The following is a 6,178-nucleotide window of genomic DNA, read 5'->3' as shown; positions in this document are numbered from 1 at the left end:
CCTTCTGATGTAGGAGGGGAGGAAGAGATTGGCTCTTGTGGGCTGACTGGACAAAGTGAACTGTAAACATCAGTTTTTCTGTACTTATTTCCTTTCCCTTTGCCTGCCCTGTGTATTCAGACAGTGAGATCCCTGAATCACGCTATTTTGTTTTTTATATTAATTTATTCTACTAAGCAGTATGCCACGTAGGCAGCTGCTGCATCCAGCCATGAAGACTATTGTAAATCAATTAACAATACACATTAATTATAAAATACATTATGTGAAGCATTAAAGTACTATGTGCAGCATTAGGGACAAAATCAGGCAATTCTAGGAAAAAATAATGGATTTTACCTGTATATTCATCCAAAAAGCCTGACAGCCTGAGTGGGCTGGGTGTTGTGTCACAATTTATACTTGTCATTTCTAAAAAGAAATGGAAAAATCATGTACAAACAACAGAGAGGGACTTTTCCCAGAAATAGTACAAGGTAAAAAAGCTGATGATATAAAACCAGATGCACACACTAGTTCAAATTAAGCTGAAAGACATTTATCATGGTGGCACCTTGACATAATTTTCAGGGTTTGAAACAATACAACATTACACGGAGTAGGTAAACGTTGGTGTCTTGGACCCAATCTATCCCTGCCCCTAAAATTCTACAATTAAGGACTTAACAACTTAAAAAGCAGCTATCAAGAAACAATGTGAAAATATCTAGCTACAGAATTGTCCTTCCATTGTACCCTGACCAGACTGAAACTTGGGCTTTATTGCCCAACAATAATGAATCACTGTTCATTAATTTCCTGCTGAAACGTTTGTGGAAATCATAACCAAAACTACTTTTGTACCCTGGCCTTACAAATGTTTTCTATTCCCAATAAAACTGTAAACACAAAGCTATTCACCACTGAAATGTTAGCAAGAATCCAAGAGCTTAGGGTAAAGGCACATTGACAGATTTACCTGAAATTTTTTTGCCTTAAACTTTTATAGAAGTTGGCACTTTTGAAGTATAGTTTTTTCCTGAGAAGTGGCTTTCATAAGTGGTTTATTGTACCTCAGTGATCTCTCTCTACATTTTCTGTGTGATAAAAAGTGACAGACTTTTTATGTAGATCTGCAAACTATACACACAGAATTTCAGAAATCCACCAGGTTTTTTCCTCCGTCCCTGACCAGAATTACTCAGCAAAGCTGCCGCAGTGCAGTCTATGCTCTTATGAATACCTGTGCAACTTTTGTGGTCTTATGTGGGTTTGCACTCAACGGTAAGAGTGTCCCCATTCTTCTCCTTGCCATCCTTACCATATACTCAAAGTGATAGTTGGTAAAAGAAGTAGTGGGCTATTTTTGCCTGGCTAGGCAGATGCCTTCATATTTGCACCACTCTATAGGATCCTATTTATAAGTGAGCAGTGGACAGATTTCTACACAACTGAACAAAACCCTCAAAAATACTTCTACAGTCAGCAGCTGCTGGTTATGGGTCTAATTTGCTGTCTCTATCTCAGAGTATTCAAAAGCCTACTTCAGAAACAGGGCTCTGGACTACTGAAAAAGATCAAAAAGCCTGGAATCTTCAAAGTGGTTGGAATGTCATATCACAGTCGAATAAAGGAAATTCAATAATTAAATAAAAACTCTTGTTGCTTTTTTCCCCCCCAAGAAAAAATTTCCCTCAGCCATTCCTGGTGATCCTCTGGAGCTATCAGAAACGAAGGGAAGACTCAAACATTTTCACTGTTGTGAAGATTCTCCAGGAAGGCTGAAGGACCAAAATTATATTAAGATCTCAAGTTCAGGCAGGCAGACACTGTTTCTACTCCCAGATTCAGCTAATGGATAGCATAGTTTTCACTTTGTGGAGGCCCTCCCAATACACTGAAGAGAACTTTTAGTGGAGTCCTTACCACTACAACGAATACCAGATGTAAAAATGGTAACTACTCCAGTCTAATTTAGCAGAATAACAGCAGAAAGGAATTCAGCTGATCCCAACTTCAAAACTATACATCCTCAAACTCAACTTCAGCCTAGGTATTTTATTTAATGTCAACAGCAAATATAAAATAACCAAACCTGAAAAAGTTCAGTGGGTTTTTACATGCTCTCTCTGTATGTAGAAGAATAGTGGTTTTCAACTTGTGATCACTGAGCCCTTAAAAGTCCACAGACCACCTCCATGGACACCAAGAAGATTGCTTGTTTAGATGTTGTTACTTTATCAGTCAACAGATCAACATATTTCAAGCTTCTAGGATTGTGATTTACATGGATTTAATAAATTTAATTTTGTTCAATTTCAATAAAAGCAGGAACAGACTCCCAAGCATTTATAAAAATAACACTACTTACTTTGTGCATCGAGACAGATGAACGTAACCCAACCGATCAAACCAAAAACCAGAGATCTAGAAAGCGCCATGAGCACTGCAGAAAAAATACTCTACTGAGGGCAAAAACAGATGGTCTTTTCTCATATACAATACTTGGAAAGAATAATTTCATTTGCTATATCATAAGTTAGTTATCTTGACAAATGCTTCAGTGAGAACAAGGCAAAAGACTGGAATACACCTTTGAGAGCAATCCACAAACTGTATAACAAGCTTATCATTTTCAGCTTGTGGGATCAAAGTCCCTTTTGGGCAATAAAAATCAACCAACAAGGAAACACCACTTTCTGTGTTACAGCACAAATAGCAAAGTCTATTTTTATTCTCATGTTCAACATAGAGATGAGAATAAATAAATTGGCAAGATGTCCTGACCAATACGAGAGAAACCTACATATTCCCCAGGAAAGAAAACTAAATGGGGTGTCAAACAGCAAAGGACCAGCATTGCCCTTTTTGATCTCATAACGATGGCAGAGTATCTTCCTGTAAGTCTGTTCCGCAAGGAATAAGTACAGAATTCCTGTTGTGAAAACAGTAGTTATTATTTGATGCGATGAGAACAGACACCTCGGAAGCATGCCTAGTATTTTACAGAAAGTGTACATTGAAAATAGGTTTAGCAGGCAGTTAAAACATTTTACTTCCATGAAGTTCCCTCAAAAAAAAAAAAAAAAGAAAAGAAAAGACACTAAAAGCTTGCAGAGTACTTTCAAAGACTACAAATGATACAGCCAATCATACAATTCATTTCAATCATTTGGAGGTAAATACACCTTTAATTCAAAGGAGTGACTACACAGCAAGGAAACTGCTACCAGACCAAGGTCTTTTCATGTTTGTGCTAGCATGTTTTGTCACCATGGACACTAAAGTAATTACTATAGTTTGAATGAAAATGCAAAATATAATAAAATTGCATATAATAACTAAAAATAAAATTATCGTTGTGCTTTCCTAGCATTAAATAATTGAAATGGAAATGTGGGAGCAATTCAAGCAGAAGCAATTAAAAAAATATTAAAAGAAGTTCAATCATGGGCACCATCTTTTGAACAAAGGCCACATCCAGCCATGATTATGCATTCAGTATCATTATTACTAGAGCTAATCTCAGGCAGTTATTTTTCCTCCCGTCTGATTGTTCCCTGTGTCCATGATGGCCAGGCCTTAGCAAGTTATGTGGCAAAATACAGAAGACGGGTCTGTGCACAAAATACCTCCTGGGAAGAAGAAAAAGGAAGAGAAGTTTCCTGATCTTGTTCACTGAACCGCATCACATACCTTTGCGCTATCATAGACAGGCCAGAGGCTACCTAAGCTGATATTTGTACCAAAAAGTTCTTCCAGCAACCAATCCTCTTAACCACTGGAACTATTTATGTGCTGGAATCTTAATCCACTAATGCAGATCTACTTCTGGATATTCCAAACCACAGTGAAGGCAAAGCAGCTTCAATGTTTTCTGGGACCTCTGTTAGCAAGAAGCATCCCAGAGAGCTGGAAGCTCAGTGATGAGAAACGGCATGAGACCTTAGAGGATAAAACTCCAGAAAGATCTCCCTCATCATCTATGGGGAGGCAGCCTAGAAGCTGAAGGAGGTAGGCCATTAGTGTACACAAACCCAGTGTAAAACCAAATGTAAGTTAAAGGTCACCTACAAGCAGGCATAGAATGAAAACTGCTGCTCAGAGGCAGCGCAAGGCTGTTATCTGCTCTTTAGAAGCTGCAACAGCTGCTTAGCTGGGAGGGTCCTAATCCAAGGCTACCATGCAGGATTCTTCCTTCCTGCTCAGTTGTTGTTCTCAGGGATCAGCACTCCAAGCCCAAACAAAGAAGCATCATGACAGCCTCAGCCATTGCCACCTGTGGCCCCTAATGGAATCAGGCCCACAACAGAGTTCAGATGAAGTTCATTTGTTCTCTACACTTAGCACACATGGAAAGAGGGGGGTGGAGACACGCATTTAAGGTGAGATGAATTGTAACACCAAACAAGCTATAGAACAGTCAAGAATACAACCCAATAAGGGTGGGGTGGTGGAAACTAATTTTTTCAACTGACATTGAACACCATTAACCAGAATGTATTAGCCCAGTATCCAGCTATGACACTGAGAACAGCATTGCTTGCTGAGCATGCAGGGCACAACAACAGAAGACAGCAGGACACACGCTTCTCCCACACCAGACTGACAAATGACAGGCATCTACTAAGGGCTCTGTGGGAATGCACAGTCCTCCCCAAACTGAGGATGCTGCCCACTTGCAACAGGAGCAGCACTTATCAAATTAGTATTCAAAGCCCTTATGATTCCCAAAGTAGAGGAGCTCATGCAGTCCTGTGCAACTTTGTCAGTTGCTGTAGCCTTCAGACTGGCTGATGGTTCCATCAACCTTCACCATCATGATGCTCAAAGACAGGACGAGACATTAACCTCAGGGACACAGCCATTCTGTGCTGTCACTTGGCCTCAAACCCAGAAAAGCCTTTGGCTGATTTTATTTATAGATATAGCCAATAGGGGATTCAACAGTAGATCTGATCTATTCCTGTAGTAAGATAAATTTAACATCAGTGCCATCTTCTTTACTTCCTATTTATTAAGAAATAGAGGGAAAAAACCCCTCAGAACACAGTGGTACAATTCATACAGATTAGATTTCATCAAGAACAGCTGCAGGAGGAATGTCTTCAGTATATGTCTATGTATACTGCTCTCTTAGACATCAGTAGTAACTTAAGGTTTTACATTTGCCTAGAGTGGAGAGGGAGGTGCCTTAACAGAAGTAGGGAACTTCATGTAATTGCTCAAGCAAGCATCTGATGCACGGGAGCATTTTCCCAACACAACATAGTACATTGTCCTGGTTTCAGCTGGGATAGAGTTAACTGTCTTCCTAGTAGCTGGTACAGTGCTATGTTTTGAGTTCAGTATGTGAAGAATGTTGATAACACTGATGTTTTCAGTTGTTGCTCAGTAGTGTTTAGACTATAGTCAAAGATTTTACAGCTTCTCATGTCCAGCCAGGGCACCTGACCCAAACTGGTCAACAGTGTATTCCATACCATGTGACGTCCCATCTAGTTTAGGAACTGGGAAGGGGGGCGGGGAATCGCTGCTCGGGGGACTGGCGGAGTGTCAGTCGGCAGGTGGTGAGCAATTGCCCTGCGCATCATTTGTACATTCCAATCCTTTTATTACTACTGTTGTCATTTTATTAGTGTTATCATTATCATTATTAGTTTCTTCTTTTCTCTTCTATTAAACCATTCTTATCTCAACCCAGGAGTTTTACTTCTTTTCCCGATTTTCTCCCCCATCCCACTGGATGGGGGGGAGTGAGTGAGCGGCTGCGTGGTGCTTAGCTGCTGGCTCGGATTAAACCACGACATACATCTGTACACTCAACAAGAATAGGAAACAATGTTTTTAAAAAACATCAGTTCCCTTATGGCAAAGAGAATTCTCCTCTCAGTCACATAAAATATGCCCATGCTATTCATAGTTCTATGTTTACAGACTGGGGCAACCATATACCCGCATTTCTCCTAGCACGTTGTCTTTTTCTCTTGGAGCCATCACTGAATTTAAAACTTTGGCCCTTTCTCCAAGATTTCTGGACATCAAGCAAACAGGCAACAGCTCCACAGTGCAGCAAGTTAAACACACATGTGACAGCAGGACATACACTGTAGCCTTCCCAGTATACCAACTGGACATATGCAGGACACCCATAGAGCAATTTCTAGAAAGAGAATCATGGAAACTAATCCTATTCATA

The sequence above is a fragment of the Buteo buteo genome, chromosome 9, assembly GCF_964188355.1.
Source record: "Buteo buteo chromosome 9, bButBut1.hap1.1, whole genome shotgun sequence".
Lineage (NCBI taxonomy): Eukaryota > Metazoa > Chordata > Aves > Accipitriformes > Accipitridae > Buteo > Buteo buteo.
Note: the sequence above shows the minus strand (reverse complement) of the source record.